Here is a 9,675-nt window from a genome sequence, read left to right as displayed (position 1 = left end):
TTATTCCATAAATAAATCATGACATTGCAGATGTAAACTAGCATGAACGCATCATTAGATCTACACATGTAAACTATACAGTATAACATGAACAGATTAAATATGCGCAACATGTCGAACACGTACCGAGGTGGCAGAAAGACCGGTTGCTCGGTAGGAACTACTCGGGGTTGCGGGCGTCGACGAAGGCGCGCAGCACGCGAGCGGAGAGGAAGGCGAGCTGTCGCGGACGAACAGGGAGCAGTCGCGCGAAGCGCTTCCCAAAAACCTTATTGCCGCCTTCTCCCAGTGCAGGACATCGAAAGCAGACGTTCAAAAGACCTGCTCTCCCGATCGTCGGCGTACGCCGGCGAGCGGGATGGAGTAATATACGAGCGACGGCGCAGCACAGAGTAGGAGGCAAACCCTAGATTTATTTCGCGTACGTTGCGTGAAGGCAACGGCTCGGCTTATATAGAGATAGGTCGCTTGATCAGCGCGCCCGCACGATCTCCACTCCGCGTAACCGAACCGGATAAGTCGCGCGTAACTTATCTGGACTCCACGTCGTTTTCACGCACCGGAGTTTTTGGAATGTTTCCAAAACAAAACAAATCCGAATTTCCTGCAGCAAAACAAAACTACAAAAGGAGGCTGCATCTGCGCAAGGGTGAGGAGCCAATTTTGCGGACCATTCGACGCGTACGTCGTGCACGCGCGTCGCCTGCCCGGCCCGGCGAGGCGAGCGAGTGCGCGCGCGTGTTCCTCCTCTTCTCTCCACCACATACGCTTCAAGTGGCTAGGAGGGCATCCTCCCTTTTAAGGAGGTCCCCCTCTCCTAGAATAAGCAAGGTGGTACTAAACTCCCCATGCATGCCATCCAATGAGGTGGGCTTTTGTGATTTTCCAAAGAATTAATCTTCGAATGGGCTAAGACACATCTATTAATTCCAACAATCCCCCACCAAATCTCAAAATCCCACTGAGATTTGCCTTTTCCAATGTACTGTTTATATACTAGCGGTTTGATGGAGACCGATTAAGGTTGAACATCCATGTAGAACTCCAAGCTACACTTACTCACAACTTGAACAATAGACTACGCCTTGAATTGCAAGTCTTGTGCAAACAAATTAATAATGTGGATACGTGTTGGGGAACATGTTGTTGGATTGACCTAACATGAGACGCTGTAAGAACCATATGTGTTGTGTCATCAATGATCTCATTTAGTGTTGGTATTGAATCCTTAGGCCTGAGATTATCATGGTTCCCAACATGTGTAGTAGCTTACTTAGGGACCGCTAAACGCTACTCCGTAATTGCGTAGTTATAAAAGTAGTTTTCAGGTATGCTATAAAACATGTAGTGGGATATGAATAATCAAGATGGGATTTGCACCTCCTATGGAGAGATATATTTGGGCCCCTCGATGTTATAGATTATCAAATGTGATTGAGAAGTCAATCACAAGTTATATAATCTATCACAAGTTCGAATGAATGATTGAGCTATTAGAGGATATCACATATCTAGCCTAGAGCTTAATCGATATCATGAGACAAAGGGGTTCATACAAGTATACTCTAGAGGTTCAACCGATATGATTTTTGTGTATGCCCGGTCGGTCAATACGTTCTGCTAGGGTCCGCTGTTGACATGTAGACCGAAAAGGAGTTTTCGGGCACAGTAGAGTGTACATGAACCTACAGGGTCGCACGCTTAATGGGTCGGAATAAGGGGATTGGATGGAAATCCAATATGAGCTTAATTCGGATAGAGATCCGAATAGGGGTCCTGCGGACCTAGGAGGCCTGAGTCATGGATCCTATATATTCGTGAGGGGTGTGAATCACTACTGGAGAAATGGTCTTTGGAGGGTCGAGCGATTCCCACAATTGTCCCGGTTCTGATGAGAACCGAGACTAGAAATTATTTTTAGTCTCAGTTAAAAAAAAATTGATCTTTAGTTCCGGTTGGTGTTACCAACCGGTTCATCCCCTGTCAGAAGCCTGCCAAGGGGCCGAGAATCTTTAGTCCCGGTTGGTACTACCAACTGGGACTAAAGATTACCACTTTAGTCCTGGTTGATACTAGTCCCGGTTGGTAGTACCAACCGGGGGTAAAGATTTCTCTCACATCTCTGATCGGTTAAGTTCTTGATAAGATCAGTTAAGTCCCCTCGATCTCCTCCTCCCCTCACATCCGATCTCTTCCTCCCCTCCCCTCTCCTCCTCCCCTTTCTCCCCTTCCTCCTCGGCTCCTCCTCCCCTCTACTCCCCCTCCACCCTCTGCGCGGGCAAGCAGCGGGCCGAGAGGCGGCCGGCGCGGGCGAGCGCCAAGCGGCGGGCCAGACGGCGGCCAGCGCGGGTGAGCGGCGAGCGGCGGGCCGGGCGGCAGCCGGCGCGGGCAGGCAGCCGGTGGAGGCCGGCGCTGGCGAGCGCTAAGCAGCGGGCCGGGCGGCGGCCGGCGCGGGCGAGCGCGGGCAGGCGGTCGGCGGCAGCCGGCGCGGGCGAGCAGGCGACCAGCGGCGGCGGCGGCGGGCAGGCGGTGGCAGCCGGTAGGGGCGGGCAGGCGGGGGCGGCCAGCGGCAGCAGGCACCCGGCGGGGCAGCGCACGCAGGCGGTGGCCGGCGTCCTTCGTTTTCTTTTTTTTTTTTATTTGTGATTCATTTCTAGAATTTGTGATTCATTGTATGGATCTGTGATTTTTTATTTTTTGTGTAATTTTTTTTAAGGAATTGTGATGTATTTGATTTGTGTGTACAAGTAACTTAGGATTTGTGAGGTGAATGATTTGGGATGTTACTTGATTTGAGGATTGATTTGGGGATATGCATCTCACCCATTTTGGGAGAAAATACCAAGATTAACTCAATCAGTAGCAAATTAACAATGAAAAAACAAGAAAAGGGGATCAACCGGGACGTGGCTCATCCATCTTTAGTCCCGGTTGGTGTTACCAACTGGGACTAAAGATGAATCTTTACTCCCGGGACTAAAGAAGTGTCACATTCCATGAACAACAACACTACCAGAAAAATCCAAGGATTTTTCACATATGGCAAAAATTTCGCAAGATTAGTGGTTTGGAAGGGGTTGAATCGGTACACTGTGCTACACGTCGGAAGTGGGAGGAGGCTCGCCTGCTGGGTCTCCATTTGTGAAGCAGCGTGACCGGTGAATATTGGCTATTAAATAGTCTCATATTGATTGTGGAAAGATAAATGGCCTAATATATAAGTGAGGGATCCCCTCACCTCATTAGCTAGCTTTTGGGGTGAAAAGTGCCATTTACGATCCTACAATTAGTATCAAATCCTGACTAGTTCAACATCTTTGGCTCAATGGACACAGTGTGTGAACGCTTGATGGACCGTGGGTGCCCGCATGACCCGTATACCCGAGGGAGCGTTGGTGTGCGTTGAATAGCTAAGGACACCAATGTGTAAAGGGGAATTGTTGAATAATCACATATTATTTGTCGAAGGTAAGGGACCTAATATATAAGTGACGAGAACTGATACAGTGCTACCTACTAGTAATATTATACTACCATTAGAAACAATCTTAGCCGTCGGTTCATAAGGACATGTTAGAACTTTATTATCTATGTGATCAAATTAAGGTAATTTAGAAAATTAGATTTTCTTTTCCTTTTGGTAGTCTGACGCAGCCGGTGATCCACTGCATCAGCACGCCGGCGCCCCCGACACATGGACTCGCCAAACTATCCACCGCCAAAACGGTCGATGACCAAGAAACATCGCTCGCTGCCGACACCATCGGCGCCATGGAGCTGCCGGACCAGCCCATCATCGTTCCGCTGCGAGCGTATAGCTACCGCCCATGCACAAACACGATGATGACCGTAAGTTTGGGATGTCGACCATGGGATCGACATCCACACATGAGTCGGCACATTGAAATGAATTGGGAATTGCATTCATCTTCTTTTGGATTGAACGGTTTCAGTCATGCTGTCGTTAATGAACACACATCTATGGGCTATTAGAATTGCTAACATATGCTGATTGTTGGTATTTCTTAACGACATTACTAGAAATATAATTCCCAGCAATGGCGCAGAAATACTTCTGGTATATTATGGTTACAGAGTTCATCCGTAAGCGCACGGATATACCATTGTAGTATTTCACCTGAGAGTATTCCAAGGTATCGTATTTATTTTACCCCGTGGGAAGATCATGTAGAGAGAACTCAACTAATAATTTATATATTACTTGTGATAATCATATTATAAGTAGGGGTTAAGATAATCCAAGGGTAGAGTGACACACAAGCATTACTACTCATCCTCATAATAAATAATCTAAGCTAGGTGGAAAGAAAAGAGAAAGAGAATCTATTCCTATACTTCTAATATACATAGTATACATATACTCTAGTCAACTGATATACTAGCTAATACCCTCTATCCGATGCCCTCCTGGTACTTCGAGAAGCCACCCCTGACTGCTGAGTTCTTTACGACGGCCCGTCATGACCATCCAACCGGGGCTAAATACGGAGGAATACCCTCCCCAGGAAATTAACTTAGGATTATATATAGGCGCGGAGGAATACCCGTACTGAGCTGTCACCATCAGCGGCCCACCTCTCATCCGCAATATATAACCCCAAATAATGATATCCTGTAATCTAGACACCACGTCTAAACTACCAGATACTACTCTAATATCATCGTCATGACATAGAGTAATTGCATAAGCAAACACTATACCCGCACCAAAGCATCTCCCAGATAAGCTAGCAGTATACTCAGTATAACATGAACATAATGTAAAGTAGGTACTCATATACTCAGAAAGTATTTCAAAACCATAAATGTATTTAGAAGAGTATTCTAATAAAAGTACAAAGCTTACAAAAGAGGAAAGGAAAGCTACTAGAACCATACCCGAACACTTTCGAAGGCTTCCGGACTCCTAATTCCTATTCTAATTCTATTCCACCAGCTAGATACTACTAAACTAAACTTGAGAGGAATGAGAGAGCTCTTGCTTGAAGTGTGTGAGTGAAGTGAGGAGAGGAGCTTCTTATATAGAGGTAGGTATGACGGTTATGGAAGGGGAATTGTCCGAAGTACCCTCCAACCGTCATCAGGAGAAGATCTGGAGCGTCCCTGCCAAACCCTGGCCTCAACGGTGGAGATGGGGGTTCGGCCGAACCTCCTGGTTCTCCTGGTTCGGCCGAACCAGGGGACGGCCCAACCTGGCCCATATTCGGCAGGTGGCCTCCTCTGTTGTTCTCCTTCGTAGACTTGTGAATTTTGGCCCATTGTGTCGTGTCAATTCTGAGTTTTTGGCCCATTCATACATAAGTCTATCTCTCGACATCGTTCGATTGATTTATCGTTAGTGTTGATGTTGATTCTCCTCCACTTTATTGTCATTCTCTGCAAAAGGTTAGTAGACCTAATACTAGTGGAATATTATTATTCTATCATATTTATGCATTGCAAGCATCACTAGTTCTCTCCTATTTTGGTAGTATTGGCGGTCAAAACTGATCGATAACGACCGTCAACATTGATATCATCATCAAAATTTTCAAGAACTCATCACAATGCATACAAGACAAACCACGGTGGAATTGTGGATGAAAATTCAGTTTCATTGGGCATTGATGCACGTTCCATCGTCAAGGATGTCGATGTTGCCTTGGTTGTTGGCAAAGGTTCCGCCAGAGTTTGCATTCATCGTGGTTTCTGTAGTATGGAGCCTGGATCATTTGCGTCAACGACCGCAGACAGCAGTACATACAGCACCACCAGCGAAGACGTTGGGATGCATCGCTTGCGTTCATGGCGGAAGGGGCGGGAAACTATGACATGTGTCTATTGCGGAAGGGTGAACGACACGACGACACCAAGGAACATGGGTATCACACAAATATAAAGGGAATACACTAATATGAAAAATTACAGTTGTAACCTTCCACACCAATATTTGGACGATTAAGGTGGTCGTATAATTAGATCTAGCCCCTTAAATAAAAACAAATCAGCGGTTTAGGTTTATTACTGTACCAGTAGAGAGCACCGTAGTGGGACTCGTGAATGAGGGAGCCACTCTTCTTATTGGCTAGCTTTTGACAAGTGCATCTGCATCCATTCTTGATGCCACCATGTCGATAGTACAGGCTCGATATGCACTGGCCCATTGGCAATTTGGCATGACTATTGTTGTAGGTAATGGAACGTAACGTTGTTCACTGCACAGGAAGGTGAAAGGATACTTCAAGGAGATTAGAGTTAACTGGCAAAATGTAATTGTCTGCATGCAATTGCCACATACATACGTGACAAACCCAGTAGCTAACATACTCTGTGACGAATGCTTAAATAAATTTTAGGGGATAGCCATGGAATAAAGCAGACTACTACAATCTCAGGGTTCACATTCTCTACTATAATGCACTACCATAACAAGCATCGATATATGGTGGCAATAGTAAGGTGGGACCCACATATTAGTGACTGTAATGGTAGTGGTATTATTGCAGAGGATCCTCACGCACTATCTCAAATACACACATTCATCAGTCCCCCAAGGGGCAGTAGCCACAGCCCCCCGTGCACACAACTACTAGGCTACTTCTGAATCAAGTCTGTGCCATCCATTCATAAGTTCAATATCCTTTCACTCAATGACGCAATCCATTTTGTACAAGTGTTTGGACAAGTAAACAAGTTATAGAACAAAGAGATTTGATCGGGAAAGATTTGCAAAACCTAGGTGTTAAATAGTCTGGACCAGCTGCATGCATGATCTGAATCACTTGCAAGATCAACGATCTTTGGAACCAAGGAGGTGGGAGTCAAACCATCTCAGTTTCCGTGGGAGTGAGAAGCATGGGGAAATTTAGCCCTACTCATTGCTTCGGTAGGCTGGCGAACAATTCTTCAAAGCGGCTGCAGCTGATGCATATGCTTACCAACTTAGTGCATCTCAGAACAAGCGACAGCCAGCTGAACAGATCTCCATTCAGTACGCATACATGTCTAGAAGTGAGTGTGCGCGCCTCGCAAAGGCCGTGCGTCTTCTGGCCAACCCATCTCAGGCGCTTCTACCTGTCTCGTGCATGCATGTCGCAGGATGATTAGTTGATGAGATTTTGATGTGATACTTCCTCATAAGATGGCTATTAGGATTATTGCCTACCGTGTTGAGTAGCAATGTGAGGACATGCCCACATTATTATCAGCTATTTTGATGGGCCTTTCTCAGCCAGTTTCGGACTGCACCTTAAGTAAAACTTCCAATTTTTTATGCACCTTAAGTAGTACTCCCTCCGTTTCTAAATATTTGACGTCGTTGATTTTTTAAAATATATTTGACCATTCATTTTTTTAAAAAAATTAAGTAATTATTAATTATTTTCCTATCATTTGATTCATGGTTAAATATACTTTTATGTATACATATAGTTTTATATAATTCACAAAAGTTTTTGAATAAGATGAATGGTTAAACATGTGCTAAAAAGTCAACGGCGTCAAATATTTTAGGACGGAGGGAGTAGTATGCTAGATTGTGTGCGGTGAAACTTTCCCAAGGACATCCAGTTCTATATTATGTTTTGACAAGAGAGTGATTAGGATCCCTTCGGCCTGGATAATTTTTTCTCCCACTTTATAAGTCTACAGTGTACGATCGAATAAAAGAAACCAAATATACTAGAGGAGGCCTGAATGCTAGGAACACAAAAAATAAAAATCTTTTCGCGGAATTAGATGGAACCCTCAAACCTGATGGAGTGCATTGATTGGACCGCCAATTTGCCACTGATCGGATCGCCGCTCTATCACCACTCAGGCTGCCCACTAGACCAATATCCTCTGTCACCGCCGGTTGCACCGTCCATCGGTCCAACCGCACTATACATGTCGGTTGGACCGCACCAATAAGGCTAGCTTGACAGTCGGGACCTAGAAAAAAACGTCTTAACAAAACTCTTAAAAGTAAATCAACTTTATTACATCAAGATGCGTTTACAAAATGCATCTAAAGAAATATTCCCTCAACTCGCAAACTATAACTGAAGCCTCAAAGTAAACACCAATTTTTCACTACTAAAAGTCTCCTACTTGCTATTTTGAACCCCTCATATACTTATATCCAAAAATATGGTTGCTCATAGCCACAAATCCAACTAGAACAAGGAATTCTAATCACATTTAAAAAATAACCCTCGACACAAGGAAACAAACATCTCTATACAAACTTCAAACTTTAATCGTCCCAAACTTGAACTCCAAACCAAAATGGACTCTGCTTTCGTATCAAATGGATTTCTGCTTGCCGAGCCTGCTGCCACTTAAGAGAGGGCAGAAGAAGCTAATTAAGATCGACAGATCAGTTAGCAGCTTCTTCCAACATGGGGATTTTCAAATGTGATCAACATATGATGTATTTTCGATGGAAAGCTTCAACAATTACTTCTGAAAAAGCTATGCCATAATCATACTCATACCAGCTTATTGTGCTGTTTCACTACATAAACAGTGTTTGTTAGCATGTAGTGAACGAAACTCACTACGAAAAAAGATCAACTAATCAACATCTCCGACAAACATTGTACTTGACTTCTACTAGAAAACTTCATAGTATTCACGTTTTTAGTAAGATGGTGGGATGGCACTATTCGTGAAACACATAATTCTAAATCTCTAGTACTTCAGGTTCGTCATATATACTTGGCTCCTCATTAATGTAGCTGAGGATTTATGATGTATTATATATTTTATATTATATGCCGACTCTTTAAAAAAATATGAATCACTGAGCCTAAGGGCAAGCCCAATGTGTGTATGAACACTAGACAATAAGATGGGGCCCGGTGTAGATAGCAGTAGTTAAGTCTCTCTTCACAATGGTTAATATGAGTGGGAGGTGTTAAAGTGGGTCCCGCTGGGTCCCACAAGGAAAAGAAAAGATCGATACTTATCTACAAAACCGTGGAATAGAAACTTAGCAGTTAAACCGATATGTATATTTTATTATTGTGAACAGTACAACAATTGTATTCTATTCTCTTCTCTTGTGTCACACCTTAAGCTTAATGTTGTTTTTACTAGCATGAAGCTTGTGGTGTACCTCCACAGTAGTAAAAGTCATGTACTGTTACAATATTAATTGCTTAAGGTCTCCTTTTCTCAAATGCCCTAAGTAATTGAATTCAAAATCTAGACATTTGATTGAAACACTGTTTTTTTCCCATTAACCGGTGAATTACCAGCTTTTCAGAAGGAGTGTTATTTTTTCCTGGTTTTCTAGAGGGAGCGGTATTTCTAAGGAATCATGCAGAATAAAGAAAGCACCGAAACTGGTTTAAGGTTTTTCTTTTCTCGCCACGATGAATGATTCAATCTAACCACCCCCCCCCCCCCCACCCCCTCACACACAGAGAAAAAAACAAAACTCAGTCTGAGACCACCGCTCTTCTGTCCATATAAACCCTTGCTCATTCGTGTAGAAGGCTAGCTTGTGGAAACCCAACATACACACTGTTACACTTGCACAAATATATTCCTGCAAGATCAATGATCTCTGGAATCGACGAGAGTGGGAGTGTCAAACTATCTCAGTTTCTGTGGCCTGTGGGAGTGGGAAGCATGGGAAAATTTAGCCCAACTCATTGAATCTGTAGGGTGGCGAATAATTCTTCAGCG

This window comes from Oryza glaberrima, chromosome 5, assembly GCF_000147395.1.
Source record: "Oryza glaberrima chromosome 5, OglaRS2, whole genome shotgun sequence".
Taxonomy (NCBI): Eukaryota; Viridiplantae; Streptophyta; class Magnoliopsida; order Poales; family Poaceae; genus Oryza; species Oryza glaberrima.
Note: the sequence above shows the minus strand (reverse complement) of the source record.